This window comes from Theropithecus gelada, chromosome 7a (genome assembly GCF_003255815.1).
Source record: "Theropithecus gelada isolate Dixy chromosome 7a, Tgel_1.0, whole genome shotgun sequence".
NCBI lineage: Eukaryota > Metazoa > Chordata > Mammalia > Primates > Cercopithecidae > Theropithecus > Theropithecus gelada.
In genome coordinates this window covers 50,344,682-50,360,183 of record NC_037674.1, presented here as the reverse complement: position 1 = coordinate 50,360,183, position 15,502 = coordinate 50,344,682, and the positions used below count along the sequence as shown (strand labels likewise).

Genomic DNA, 15,502 nt, shown 5'->3' with positions numbered 1-15,502 from the left:
AAACAAAAAAAAAAAAAAAAAAAAAAAAAAAAAAGAAAGCAGGAGTAGGTATACTAACTTCAGAAAGAGCAGATTTGAGAAACAAAACGTAGGCTGGGCATGGTGGCTCACACCTGTAATCCCAGCACTTTGGGAGGCTGAGGCAGGCAGGTCACCTGAGGTTGGGAGTTCAAGACCAGCCTGACCAACATGGAGAAACCCCATCTCTACTAAAAATACAAAATTAGCTGGGTGTGGTGGTGCATGTCTGTAATCCCAGGTACTCGGGAGGCTGAGGCAGGAGAATTGCTTGAACCCAGGAGGCAGAGGTTGCGGTGAGCCAAGATCATGCCATTGCACTCCAGCCTGGGGAACAAGAGTGAAACTCTGTCTCAAAAAAAAAAAAAAAAAAAAAAAAAGGTTATCAGGGTATAAATCTACACAGCAAAACATATACAAGAGCTATATGAGTAATACTACAAAACTCTGATCAAAGATATCAAAGAATTATATAAATTGAGAAATATTTCATGTTCACAGATAGGAAGACAATACAGTTAAAATGTCTGTTCTTCCAAACCTGATCTATAGATTCAACGCAATCCCAATCCAAGTATCAGCATGTTATTTTTGTGGATGTCGACAAACTGATTGTAGAATTGATATGGAGAGACAGAAGACCCAGAAGAGCCAACTCACTATTAAAGGAGAACAAAGTTGGAGGACTGATACTAGCCAAATTCAAGACTTACTATAAACTACAGTAATAACGACAACGTGATACTGGTGAAAGAATAAACAACCCAGAAGTAGACTCATAAATATAGCCAACTGATCTTTGACAGAGAAGTTAAAGCAATACAATGGAGCAAAGGTAGGTTTTTCAACAAATTATGCTGAATAACTGAACTTTCACACACATAAAAAGGTATCAGGTCGGGCGTGGTAGCTCATGCCTGTAATCCCAGCACTTTGGAAGGCCGAGGCGGGTGGATCACTTGAGGCCAGGAGTTTGAGACCAGCCTGGCCAACACAGTGAAACCCTGTCTCTACTAAAAATATAAAAATTAGCCAGGCATGGTGGTGGGTGCCTGTAATCTCAGCTTCTCGGGAGGCTGAGATAGGAGAACTGCTTGAACCCAGGAGACGGACGTTGCAGTGAGCTGGGATTGTGCCACTGTACTCCAGTCTCTGCGACAGAGTGAGACTCTCAAAAAAAAAAAAAAAGACATTGCACCTTCTACATGGATTGTAGACCTAAATTGAAAATGAACACTATAAAACTCCTGGAAGACAACATAGGAGAAAACTTAACTGATCTTGGGAATGGCAATGACTTTTTAGGGCAATATCAATAGCATAATCTGTGAAAAATATAATTCATAAGCTGGACTTCATTAAAATTTAAAACTTCTGCTCTTCAAAAGAATGAGAAGACAAGCCACAGACTAGGAGAAAATATTATAAAAGACATATCTGATAAAGGACTGTTATCTACAATATACCTAGAACTCTTAAATCGCAACAGGAAAATAACACAATGTAAAAATGGGCAAAATACCTGAACAAACACTTCATCAAAGAAGATATACACATGGCAAGTAAGTATATGAAAAGATGTTCAATAGCATATGTCATTAGGGCATTGCATATAAAACAATAAGATACTACTACACACTTATTTGAACGGCCAAAATCCAAAATACTGACACCACAAAATGCTGACAAGGATGTGGAGCACAGAAACCATCATTCACTGCCGGTGGGAATGCAAAAAATGATGCAGCCACTTTGAAAAACGGTTTGGTAGTTTCTCACAAAACTAAATATACCATCCAATCCAGCAGTTGCACTCCTTGGGATTTACTCAGATGAACTGAAAACTCATGTCTACACAAAAATCTGCACATGATGTAAAGGGGCTTTATTCATAATTGCCCAAACTTGGAAGCCACCAAGATGTCTTTCAGCAGGTGAATGGATAAGTCGTAGCACATCCAGACGATGGAATATTATTATTCAGCACAAAAAAGAAATGAGCTATCAAGCCATGAAGAGACATGGAAGAACTTTAAAAGCATATTACTAAGTGAAAGAAGCCGATGTGAAAAGGCTGCATACTGTATGATTCCAACTATATGCGATTCTGGAAAAGGCAAAACTATGGAGACAGTAAAAGGAGCAGTGGTTGCCAGTGGTCAGGGGACTGAGAAGGATGAATAGGCAGAGGACAGAGGATTTTCAGGGCAGTGAAACTATCGTGGATGATACCATAATGGTGGATACATGTCATTATATATTTGTCAAAACCCACAGAATGTGCAACACCGAGAGAAAATGCTATTGTAAACTATGGACTCTGGGTGATAATGATGTGTCAAAGTAGGGTCACCAATTGTTACCAAATGTACCACTGTAGCACAAGATGTCCATAAGGGGACAAGTTGTGTGTGTGTGTGCCTATGTGTACAGGGGATATATGGGAACTCTCTACTTTCTGTTCAATTTTGCCCTGAACCAAAAACTGCTCTAGAAGTGTTGGTTAATAACAGTAAAAGACAAAGACCCCTTCTGACCTAGGGAATCTCTGGTGATGGATGGGGAGGGCGAAGTAGTCCCCTAGAAAGTGGAAATTTTACAAAGTTCTTCAACTGATTTTGTAGAGCTAGGTTTGGAACTGCTACCCTACTCTATGCTACTCGCCCAAGTAGTGGTTCCCAAACCAGGTGTCAGGCTTCAAGGCTGTGCAATATTCCTCATTACACTGTCTTGGCCCCAAACACATGCTTTCCCCTCTCCCCACAAATCAAGACTCTAAAATGCCAAGGGTAGAAGAGCAGTACTTTCCCGTGTACTGAATATGGGGGAAGGGAGAGCAGTCAAGCATGGACTGGCTATTCTAAGTCCCAAATGGGCTGAAGCTGATAACGCTTTGAAGATCGACCACGGCAGGAATATCTTGTTTTCTTTAATCCATCAGGGGGTTGTCCCACTTATTGAGTCCCACAGCTGCGGTATAGCACGGAGGGGGCCTCCCTGAAAGTCCTCCGCTCCAGCTCTGCGATTGGCGCTGGGGGAACAGGAGGGGAAGCGGGCGCTTTGCATCGAGCCTGCAACACGGGGCCCGGGCATCGAGGCCGAGGAGTCGTGGGCAGAGCCCCGATTTCAGCCAAGATGGCATAGGACGTAAGTAAGCGTGGAAAGCAAAATGGCTACCCAAGCGCAATTCTGTAAGGCCAAAGGGACGTTCTTCCAACCTCTTAAATTTCCCGGGCGCCACGCCCCTCAGTTGCTTGCCCTGGATTCCAAGGTGTCGCGCCGGAAGTGACCTCACGGCGGTGGCGTGGAGACGTGGGGGCGCTTCCGGCGGCGGCGGCGGCGGCGGTGACGGCCGAAGCTGTAGGGGTGGGCGTGGAGAGAGTTCTTCTGTGGGTCCTCTGGTATTGCGTGGTCGGCTTGGTGTGGTGTGCGGAGGAGCTCCAGGCCCGTCGGGGCGGAGGTGGGAGCGAAGGGAAGAGGCTGCTGGTGTGTGGACGCTCGTGGGAGGGGGATACCGGGCTTGCTTTAGGCTTCGGAGTTCCAGGCCTCATAGACCTTTATAGAGGAAGGCAGGCAAGAGCTGGGTGCTTCATCGGGTTCGCAGGGGGCCAGGTACTATGGGCGGCCGCAGGAGTTTGGTTTGAGGTGGGAGGCTGAGGACTGCAGGATTCTAAATAGTACGGGGATTGTGTGAGGCGTGAGGCATTAGCTGCTTGGGCCCTTAGTCCAGCCTTGTTGGTGGCTGCTGTAGTTCATTGGCTCACTCATTTCTTCATGCCTCAGTTTCCCTTTGCATAATGAGATATGGTGGCAGAGAAGAACGCCAGTGCCACATCCATGACTAATAGCTTGAGGACAGAGGTGAACTGGAGGGTAGAAAAAGAGGATGCCTGAGAAATTTATACTTACCAGGTCACATCTTCTGAATCCCAGGAAGTTATCCCTGGATTCATTTCTGCCTTTGGTGCAAGTCTATGGTTCTTATCAGTACTCTTTGTGTGATATTGATTGTATTTATCAATACTTGACTTGTTGAGTGGCTAAAGTGTTTTGGTTTGTGGGAGGCATAGCCCTTGTTGGCTTGGTCAATTGATTTTCAATTAATCTCCCAATAGCAATTGCTTCGCCTAACTCTGCAATTGGGATATTAGTTGAAAATCAACTGACCAAGCCAACAATCTTCTCCTGTGGTTACAGATAAGGAACTCACGACCCAGAATGGTTTTTCTTTTCTTCCCTAGCCACAGACCAAACCGATTTCAGTCTGCTGTCTCAAATACAGGTCTTCACCCCACCAAAACAGAAATGGCTGTCTCCAAGCAGTTTAGTATTTCAGCTGGACACCCAGATGGATCCTAATCTTTTTTTTTTTTTTTTTTTTTTAATGAATGGCAGATTAGGTGTACTGAGCACAAAATTCTCTTAGCTGGTTTCTCTGTATGATGTAAAAATGGTTGTAAAAACATGACTTTTTGTTTATTACCAAATTCTTGGTAGAGCTTCCTTGGCATAGGGTTATGGGGCTAGAAAAGTGTCTCAAAATTTTTGAACTGTGACCTGCAGTTAGATATATTTTACATCATGACATTACTCATTGTGCCCCTGCACACTCAGTGTCTACACACACACACAGCCCCACCCACCGATGAAAAGTTTACTTACCCTTTCTACAGAAGATGCATTCTAAAAAAAAATTGGTTGCAACGCACTAAATTGTGTCTGAGGCCTAATAGGTCGTGAGGTATAGTTTGAAAAATATTAAGGGCGGGCACTGTGGCTCACGCCAGTAATCCCAGCACTTTGGGAGACTGAGGCGGGTGGATCACCTGAGGTCAGAAGTTGGAGACCAGTCTGGCCAACATGGTGAAACCCTGTCTCTACTAAAAATATAAAACTTAGCTGAGTGTGATGGTGGGTACCTGTAATCCCAGCTACTTGGGAGGCTGAGGCAGGAGAAACTCTTGAATCCAGGAGGCAGAGGTTGTAGTGAGCCAAGATAGTGGTATTGCACTCCAGCCTGGGCAACAAGAGCTAAACTCTGTCTCAAAAAAAGAAAAGAGAAGAAAAATATTAGACTAGGGCCGAGTGCAGTGGTGGGAGGATTGCTTAAGGCCAGCCTGGGCAACATAGCAAGACTCTGTCTCTAAGAAAAACAACATTAGAAAATGCTTAAAATCTTTGCCATTTGTGAGATTCTGTAATTAATACAGTATCATTTTTCTTTCTTTCTTTTTTTTTTTTTTTTTTTTGAGACGGAGTCTCGCTCTGTCGCCCAGGCTGGGATGCAGTGGCCGGCTCTCAGCTCACTGCAAGCTCGGCCTCCCGGGTTTACGCCATTCTCTTGCCTCAGCCTCCCAAGTAGCTGGGACTGCAGGCGCCTGCCACCTCGCCTGGCTAGTTTTTTTGTATTTTTTAGTAGAGACGGAGTTTCACCCTGTTAGCCAGGATGGTCTTGATCTCCTGACCTCGTGATCCGCCCGTCTTGGCCTCCCAAAGTGCTGAGATTACAGGCTTGAGCCACCGCGCCCAGCCTCATTTTTCTTTTCTTATTCAGAGAAGGGCTTACTAGAGTTCTCCTAAATTCAGCCAGAACAGCAGGACAGGACATCCAAATTGTGTCTCAAAGGAGTATAGTGACCATAATGATAGTGTGTCAGAATTTTAGCAAGGCATTTATGAAGTCTTTTTTTTTTTTTTTTGAGATGGAGTCTCATTCCATTGCCCAGGTTGGGCAGAGTACAGTGGCGCAATCTCTGCTTACTGTAACTTCCCCCTCCTAGGTTCAAGCAATTCTCCTGCCTCAGTCTTCCAAGTACCTGGGATTAACAGGCATGCGTCATCACGCGTGGCTAATTTTTGTATTTTTAGTAGAGATGGGGTTTCACCATGTTGGCCAGGCTGGTCTCGAACTCCTGACCTCAGGTGATCCACCCACCTCAGCCTCCCAAAGTGCTGGGATTACAGGTGTGAGCCACTGCGCCTGGTCTTACTAAGTCTTATGATAACCGAGTGGGTGAGATGGAGGAATTTGCCAGATTGTGGTAGAATTAGATGGAGTCATGAGTTTGAGCATCTGTGTATGGAGATTTGATTTGTGAGCACTACTTGCAGCTGGAATTCTGGTGATCTGAACTGGGGTTTCATCACTTTATACAATTCATGTATTTGAAACCTTATCTAGAAGGTTTGCTTATTGGATTTGGTGCCTTTATGAAGTAAAGAAAGAGTCATTTGGTTGATGATTGCCAGAATGGGAAGAGATCTCAATATATTTACTCAGTGCTGTTTAATGAAATGGAAGAAGCTTGTATAAATGTTGAGAAATTGTGCTTGGGTCCAAAAAAAAAATCAACTATACCTATTGGGGGAAGGTGGAGATGTAACCTCACAGGAGTTCCTGTAATAAAAAGATTTGGTGTTTTAATCACCAGTCAGTGGTGTGGTTAAGAAGGCTGTGAGAAGAACTGATGTGACCTGCATTAGTATATTGTATTAGGAAAATACAAAATGTAGAATGAGAAAGGTTGCATCACTGGTAGGCTTGTACCTGGAATATTAGGTTTGGATCTAGATGTGCTAAGAGTAAATTTATGGGCAGAAGTCAAAAGTCTGAAGATATGGTGGTGTTGCTTTAGCATGAGTGATTGTTTTTCTCCTTGTCATTTCAGACTTTCAGGTATAGGCCGGGTTATTGGTCTTAAAACTTCTTCTTGAGAATGTCTGAAAGACTGGGGAATCTGTTAGATCTTATATACTTCTAAGTTGGCACCTGAAACTTTTCATCGTAGATTTAAATAGTGTAAGTATTTAATTTTAAATAGTTTAGGATGTAATTTCTGACAAGTAAATATTGACTTCTTAAAAATAAATATAAAATTACCTAAATACAGTATCAATTTGATGTTTTAAAAACATACAACTAAACTTTTGAAACAGACTAAGAAATATATAACATAGCTTGTTACATTACTTGATTTTCAGACTTTAAGCCCATCTTGCATTTGTGAAATGAACCCTACTTAGTCATGTATCTACTACTTTTTACATGTAAATGGATTCAATTTGCTAACATTTTGTTAAGAATTTTTGTGACTATGTTCATGATGGATTTTGGTCTGAGGTTTCCTTTTTTTTATGTCATCTTTGGCCTTAGTAGCAGAGTAATTATGACCTCATAAAATGAATTGAGAAGTGTTCCTTCCTCCTCTGTTTTCTGAAAGAGTTTGTGTAGGATTGGTATTATTTCTTACATGTTTCATAGAATTTACCAGTGAAGTCCTATGGCCCTGGGTTTTTCTCTCTGGGAAGATTTTACTAATTCAATTTCGTAATACAGTTAGTTGAGTTAGTTTTGGTCATTTTTATCATTTTGGGAGTTTGTCCATTACATATTTTTCCTTTTTCTTTTTGAACTTGTATCCATTCCACTTTTCCCACAGAATTTTATCCTAAAGCAAAAGTCAACTTGCTGCAAAAGACCAGATGAAAGACTTTATGCGCCAAGTGGTTTCTGTGATTACTGCTCAACTATCACTGTAGTGAGAAAACAGCCATAGACAATATATGGCCGGGCGCAGTGGCTCACGCCTGTAATCCCAGCGCTTTGGGAGGCCAAGGCAGGTGGATCTCGGGGTCAGGAGATCGAGACCATCCTGGCTAACACGGTGAAACCCCGTCTCTACTAAAAAATACAAAAAAAATTAGCCAGGCGTGGTGGCGGGCGCCTGTAGTCCCAGCTACTCGGGAGGCTGAGGCAGGAGAATAGCGTGCACCTGGGAGGCGGAGCTTGCAGTGAGCTGAGATCACACCACTGCACTCCAGTCTGGTTGACAGAGCGAGACTCCCTCCAAAAAAAAAAAAAAAAAAAAAGCCAGGTGTGGTGGTGGGCGCCTGTAGTCCCAGCTATTCGGGAGGCTGAGGCCAGACCCAGTCTCTACTAAAAATACAAAAGTTAGCTGGGAGTGGTGGCAGGCACCTGTAGTCCCAGCTACTTGGGAGGCTGAGGCAGGAGAATCGCTTGAACCTGGGAGGTGGAGGTTGCAGTGAGCCGAGATCGCTCCACTGCACTCCAGCCTGGGTCATATAGCAAGACTGCATCTCAAAAAAAAACCCCCAAAAAACAGAAAACAGCCGTAGATGATACGCAAGTATTTGTGTGTAGTTGTGTTCCAGTAAAACTTTATTGGTAGCAGACCAGCTCTGCTTAGGGCTGTAGTTTTCCTACCCATCCTAAAGTAATAAATTTTATGCTTGAAAATTTAAAATTGATCATCTAGTTATCCACACAAATCAGGATTATGACAGTAGTGTGGAAATCGATTCCCTTGCTTGCATATCTTTATGTACCCCCTAGGGATATGTGTATTCCAGTTTAAAGACCAGGACTTGATTTCCAAGATGTTGTAGAGGGAATTCATGTATTTTTGTCATTTTGTTTGGGTGAGAAGTGAGGTGCCCCTCACAGTGTAATTTTCCAGGGCCGTAACTTAGGTTCCCTATGTGAACGGTATTCTTTTTTTTTTTTTTTTTTGAGACGGAGTCTCGCTCTGTCGCCCAGGCTGGAGTGCAGTAGCCGGATCTCAACTGTGAGCGGTATTCTTTCTGGCAAAAGGAGACATTTGAACTAATTTTTTTTATGTGGTAGACACTATATGGATTATCTCATTTAATCTTAAAATAATCCATATGGTATCTTAATCTTAAAATAATTCATATAGTGGTTCTATGAGATAGGGGTATAATTGGCATAATTCCCTACAGATGAGGCAGTTGAGACTCAGATTAGGTAATTTGCCCAGGTCGTAGTGCTGGTTAGTAAGGAAGTACAGAAGTGAACCGGGGCGGCCAGGGTGCAGTGGCTCACGTCTGTAATCCCAGCACTTTGGGAGGCTGAGGCGGGCGGATCACGAGGTCAGGAGATTGAGACCATCCTGGCTAACACGGTGAAACCCCATCTCTACTAAAAATACAAAAAATTAGCCGGGTGTGGTGGTGGGCGCCTGTTGTCTCAGCTACTTGGGAGGCTGAGGCAGCAGAATTGCTTGAACCTGGGAGGCAGAGGTTGCAGTGAGCCAGGATCGCGCCACTGCACTCGAGCCTGAGCGACAGTCTCAAAAAAAAAAAAAAAAAAAAAATGAACCAGGGTCTGTGATACCTGATTTCATTTTTTTCTTTTTCTTTCTTTTTTTTTTTTTGGAGACAGGGTGTTGCTCTGCCACCCAGGCTGGAGTGCAGTGGTGCAATCTTGGCTCACTGCAACCTCTGCCTCTCACCACTTCTGACTAATTTTTTGTATTTTTTTCTAGAGACAGGGTTTTGCCATGTTGCCCAGGCTGGCTTTGAACTCCTAGGCTCAAGCGGTCAGCCCTCCTTGGCTTCCCAAAGTGCTAGGATTGCAACCACCTGAGGCGTGAGCCACCACACCCAACGTGATTTCAGAATTTTATTCTCTTTTCACCATGCTGCCTTTTATGGAAGATATGGGTTTAGTACTAGGGTTGTGCTGGATTTCTTTTTCTGAGGCGAGGTGGGGATGGGGGTGGAAACAGTCTTGCTATGTTGCCCAGGCTGCTCTGAAACTCCTGGCCTCAAGTGATCCTGTTGCCTCAGCCTGCCAAAGTGCTGGGATGTAGGGCCTGAGCCATCATGCTTGGTTGCATATTTCTTTTAAGATCTCTGCCATTCCCAAGATTTTGATTCAACAAACACCTTTCCTGTTGTGTGGAACAATTCCTAGTTTTTCAGAAATCTATAACTAACACTCACTCATCCACAGCTGTTAATTATAATTGTTTTTAGCAGACCAAGGGTTGTTCGTTGGATCTGAATGCTGTGAGTTGTCTGATGTGGCACAGAGATGAAGTAGCTAGATTTGTAATTGGCAACTTGTTTATTTGTAATTTATAGATCATTTGGGCAGCTGCCTCAGTAATATAATAGATGGAAGAGTGTTTAGCACTACCTGACTTTGTTATCCAAAGGCTTATCAGAGTAATGATAAACTCCCATTACTTATCTGGCATTCAGTAGTCTGGAAATCCTGATAGTTCAGCATTTGAGCAAAATAATCCCATGATTAAAAGTAATATGGAAAATCCTGATTATGTGACATTTGTGGCTCCCTTCCTAGCTACACAGATTGTTACGATAGATTTTAATAACAAGGTGGCAAAGTAAGTGTTGGTTAGCTAGCTGCACCAACATTGCATTTTTTTGAAATATTTAACATTGTTGAATACTATACAGAAGAATTCTTTTTAGAAGTGGAATTGTTTGAAGGATTTATTGTCACGAATAGGCTTTACAGGGAAGATGTATTTTTTTTTATTGTATGTCAAATCCTGTCAGCAAACTTACACAAGAAGTAGCAATGTATTAATGAGATGAAGGATATTCCAAAGTAGCTAGATTTGTAATTGGCAACTTGTTTATTTGTATAAGAACAAAGTGATAAATGAATGAAAGTGTTCTTACCTGGAGGTGTTTAAGAAATGGAGGCAGGGCCGGGCGCGGTGGCTCAAGCCTGTAATCCCAGCACTTTGGGAGGCCGAGACGGGCGGATCACGAGGTCAGGAGATCGAGACCATCCTGGCTAACACAGTGAAACCCCGTCTCTACTAAAAAAATACAAAAAACTTAGCCGGGCGAGGTGGCAGGCGCCTGTAGTCCCAGCTACTTGGGAGGCTGAGGCAGGAGAATGGCGTTGAACCCGGGAGGCGGAGCTTGCAGTGAGCTGAGATCCGGCCACTGCACTCCAGCCTGGGTGACAGAGCGAGACTCTGTCTCAAAAAAAAAAAAAAAAAGAAATGGAGGCAGAAGGAAGACAAATAAGACTAAATGAACTTTGGTAGCAAGTTCTTGACTGAATAGTAAATCACAACATTTCTGAATTCAGTAGTCATTACAATTTTAGGAATAATTTATTGGGAGAAAAACAGTATCAATGAAGCAAGAGTACATAAGAAGTATGTTTAAGAAAATATCAAAACCATTGCACCCCACCAGAATAAGTTAAAGAGAACCATAGTACCAAGTTTTGGCAAGATGAGCAAAAGAAACTGACGTATGGTGGGTTGTGTAAATGTAGATGTAATATAAAATGGTACAACCACTTTGGAAAACTGTTTGGCAGTTCCTAATAAAGTCATAAGTATAATATGACTTCCTGTGTTATATACCCGGTAGAAATGGATGCATTTATCCATCGCAAAAATATACTGTATGCGGTATAAGAATATTATTCATAATAAGTCAGAACTAGAAATAACCCAACTGTGTATCAGCAGTAGAATGGATAAATACATTGAGGCATACTTACAGAAAGCAGCACAGCCATGAAAAATAACGCACTTCTGATACATGCAACAATGGGGATGAATCTCACAAAGGTACTTTTTTTTTTTTTTTTGAGACGTCTCACTCTGTCACCCATACTGGAATGCAGTAGCAGGATCTTGGCTCACTGCAACCTCTGCCTCCCCAGTTCAAGCGATTCTTGTGCCTCTGCCTCCTAAGTAGCTGGGATTACAGGCATGTGTCACCACGCCTAGCTAATTTTTTGTATTTTTAGTAGAGACAGGGTTTTGCCCTGTTGGCTAGATTGGTCTTGAACTCTTGACCTCAAGTGATCCACCCTCCCTGGCCTCCCGAAGTGCTGGGATTACAGGTGTGAGCCACTGTGCCTAGCCTCACAGATGTACTTTTGAGCAACAGAAGACAAACACTCTAAAAGAGAACCTTTATGATTCTGTTTATATGAAGCTCAAAATTAGGCTCAAATAATCTTTCATGATAGATGTCAGAATAATAACTACCTGTAGGAGGACACAGTGGAGCCTTTTGAGGTGTTGGAAATTGTCTGCCTTGTTTTGAGTGGTGGTCACATGGGTGAATTGATATGTAAAATTTCATGGAGGTGTACACTTAAAATATGTAGACTGACTTACTGTATATGTTATACCTTGATAGAAAAGTAGGAAATAAAAAACAAGATTGGTTCCTTGTAGCTCCTACATCTCCTGTACATCTTATGACATGGAGGTGTTAGCTCTATAATTGATGGAGCCCCTTCCCTAGTCTGATTAGGAACACAGTTGATGGGTACTGTACTTGTTTTAGATTTACTGTTTTCTGTAAATAACATAATTTTTTTAATAGAATAAACCTGTTTGAGGAGTTTTGAATAATGCATTCATGTATTTTACCAAGTGAAGTGTCTGAGGAAAGGGCAGTTTGTTACACTTTCAGTGGTTACATTTTTAAAAGTTTCTATTAATATTGACTACATAGAAGAACACTTATGAATGAGTATCCACATTTTCTAAGTATTAAAAATTCTATTCAGTTACTATTACCGTAATATAAACTTGAATGTACAACATGAGTGTCTTAAAGATATATGTTAAATAAAGAATAAAGCCTTTTCATCTCTGGTTAATTTCTGGTGCTTTTTATTCTGCATCTGAGTAGAATTATGATGGATTATAAATGATAGGAAAGGAAACTCATGCTTTTGTGACATTAGACAAAGGTTGATCAGGAAGGGAAAAAAGTCTAAAATATGTGCATTTTGTGCCTTTTTACCATCATCATTGTTGAAATTGTGTTGCATTGAAAATTTACCCAAGGGCCAGGCACAGTGGCTCATGCCTGTAATCCCAGCACGGAGGCTGAGGTGAACAGATCACCTGAGGTCAGAGGTCCGAGACCAGTCTGGCCAACATGGCAAAACCCTATCTCTACTAAAAATACAAAAATTACCTGGGCGTGGTGGCGGGCGCCTATAGTCCCAGCTACTCAGGAGGCTGAGGCAGGAGAATCGCTTGAACCTGGGAGGCGGAAGTTGCAGTGAGCCAAGATTGTGCCACTGCACTCCAGCCTGGGTGACAGAGCAAGCCTCCGTCTCATTATATAATAAAATGTAACAAAAAGAAAAAAAGCCTTGGATGAGGCTGCTAATTTATTGTTCTTTTAATCTTTGGTTCTGTCTGCATAGTTTTATGATATTTGCTCGGTTAGATCACTAGAGAACTATCTAGAGTTTGATTAATCTCTAGAGCTGGACTCTTTAAGACTTCGTGTTTCTGAAGGGGCATACCTTTTTTTTTTTTTTGAGACAGGGTCTTGCTGTGTTGCCCAGGCTGGTCTTGAACTCCTGGACACAGGTGATCTTCCTGCCTTGGCTTCCCCAACTCCTGGAATTAAAACTGTGAGCTACCATGCCCAGCCAGGAGTGCTTTATTTTTATTTATTTTTTATTTTTTTCTAGACGGAGTCTTGCTCTGTTGCCCTGGCTGGAGTGCAGTGGTGTGGTCTCAGCTCACTGCAGCCTCCACCTCTTGGGTTCAAGCGGTTCTCCTGCCTCAGCCTCCCGAGTAGCTGGGATTACAGGTGCACGCCACCATGACTGGCTAATTTTTGTATTTTTAGTAGAGATGGGGTTTCACCATGTCAGCCAGGCTGGTCTCAAACTCCTGACCTCGTGATCCACCCACCTCAGCCTCTGAAAGTGCTGGAATTATAGGCATGAGCCACTGCGGCTGGCCCAGAGGAGTGCTTTATATGCTTTTTTGCCCTTTTCCCTTCATTTATTTATTTATTTTGAGACAAAGTCTTGCTCTTGTTACCCAGGCTGGAGTGCAGTGGTGCACTTTTGGCTCACTATATCCTCCACCTCTTGGGTGCAAGTGGTTTTCCCACCTCAGCCTCCTGAGTAGCTGGAATTACAGGCACCTACCACCACACCTGGCTAATTTTTGTATTTTTAGTAGAAATGGGGTTTCACCATGTTGGCCAGGCTGGTCTCGAATTCCTCACCTCAGGTGATCCACCCACCTCGGCCTCCGAAAGTGCTGGAATTATAGGCATGAGCCACCGCGCCTGGCCTATTTAATTTTTTTTGAGATGGAGTCTCGTTCTTGTTGCCCAGGCTGGAGTGCAATGGCGTGATCTCAGCTCACTGCAACCTTCGCCTCCCAATTTCAAGTGATTCCCCTGCCTCAGCCTCCCAAGTAGCTGGGATTACAGGAATGCGCCACCATGCCCAGCTAATTTTTTTTTTTGAGACTGAGTCTCATTCTTGTTGCCCAGGCTGGAGTGCAATGGCACGATCTCAGCCCACTGCATCCTCCGCCTCCCGGGTTCAAGCAGTTCTCCTGCTTCAGCCTCCTGAGTAGCTGGGATTACAGGTACACGCCACCACAGTTGGCTAATTTTTGTATTTTTAGTAGAGATGGGGTTTCACCTCTTTGGTCAGGCTGGTCTCGAACTCCTGACCTTGTGATCTGCCCGCCTCAGCCCTCTAAAGTGCTGGGATTACAGGCGTGAGCCACTGTGCCCAGCCAATTTTGTATTTTTAGTAGATACAGGGTTTCATCATGTTGGTCAGGCTGGTCTCGAACTGGTGACCTCATGTGATCCACCTGCCTCGTCATCCCAAACTGCTGGAATTACAAACGTGAGCCACCACACTCAGTCGGGATATACTCTTTTACCAGAGGGTTGCTTTATATCCTTTTTTGCCCCTTTATGTCTGAAATTAGTATTTGAAACAGCTTCAAGTGCTTGTTTTTTTTTTTAATGTAAAAACATTGACCCAGTGTTTCACTTTGTGCTTAACATGTGTATTTATATATATCTGCTAGCTATTTCCTGACTTCCTTGTGTGAATGGGGAAGTGTTAGGTTTCATATCTTATATAGGATCTTGCATAGAGTATGCTTAAGAATACTGTATTTTTTAGAACCATTTTCACAAAGAGCCAAGACATTTAGACATAAACATACACTCCTGAGCTCAGTGATCTTCCTGCCTCAGCCTCTGAAAGTGCTGAGATTACAGGTGTGAGCCACCCTGCCTGGCCTATTTCACCATTAAGTATGATGTTAGCTGCAATTGTTTCATAGATGCCAGCTTTCCCGCCCCTTTTTAAATATAGTAAATGATTGTTAAATTTTGTCCAATTATCTTTCTGCATTTATTGATATGATTATACATTATTTCATCACTTATTTTGTTAATGTGATGGAAGGCATTGATTTTTTTTTAATTAAACTTCTGAGATAGTTGTAGATTCACATGCCATTGTAAGAAATAATACAGAGAGATTCCTTATGCCCCACCCAGTTTTCCCTGTTGGTAACATCTTGCAAAACTATAATACAGTATCACTACTAGGATACTGACGTTGATATGGTCAAAATGTAAAATAGTTCCATTACTACAAGAGTCCCTCATGTTGCCACTCTGTTGCCCAGGCTGGAGTACATTGTCATGACCTCACTGTGACTTCTGCCTCCCAGGTTCAAGTGATTCTCCTGCCTCAGCCTCCCGAGTAGCTGGGACTATAGGCGCTTGCCACCACGCCCGGCTAATTTTTGTATTTTTGGTAGAGATGGGGCTTCGCCATGTTGGCCAGGTTGGTTTTGAACTCCTGACCTCAGGTGATCCACTCTCCTCAGCCACCATGCCCGGCCCTGTTCTCCAT

The 15,502-nt window shown here is 42.9% G+C and overlaps 1 protein-coding gene across 6 annotated transcripts in view; it reads left to right on the top strand.

The window, feature by feature from the left end:
- Window positions 1-2,937: 2,937 nt before the first annotated feature.
- Window positions 2,938-15,502, top strand: part of EDC3 (enhancer of mRNA decapping 3) — a 63,856-nt gene continuing 51,291 nt past the window's right edge. For 2 of the 6 annotated variants that reach the window (XM_025389627.1, XM_025389631.1), the window contains exons 1-2: window positions 3,302-3,478; window positions 13,137-13,225. The gene's annotated coding sequence lies outside the window, so the exon portion shown is untranslated. Of the gene's footprint in view, window positions 3,479-6,686; window positions 6,818-13,136; window positions 13,226-15,502 lie in introns of those variants that run through there. The other 4 variants (XM_025389628.1, XM_025389626.1, XM_025389632.1 and 1 more) reach the window with 4 other exon arrangements.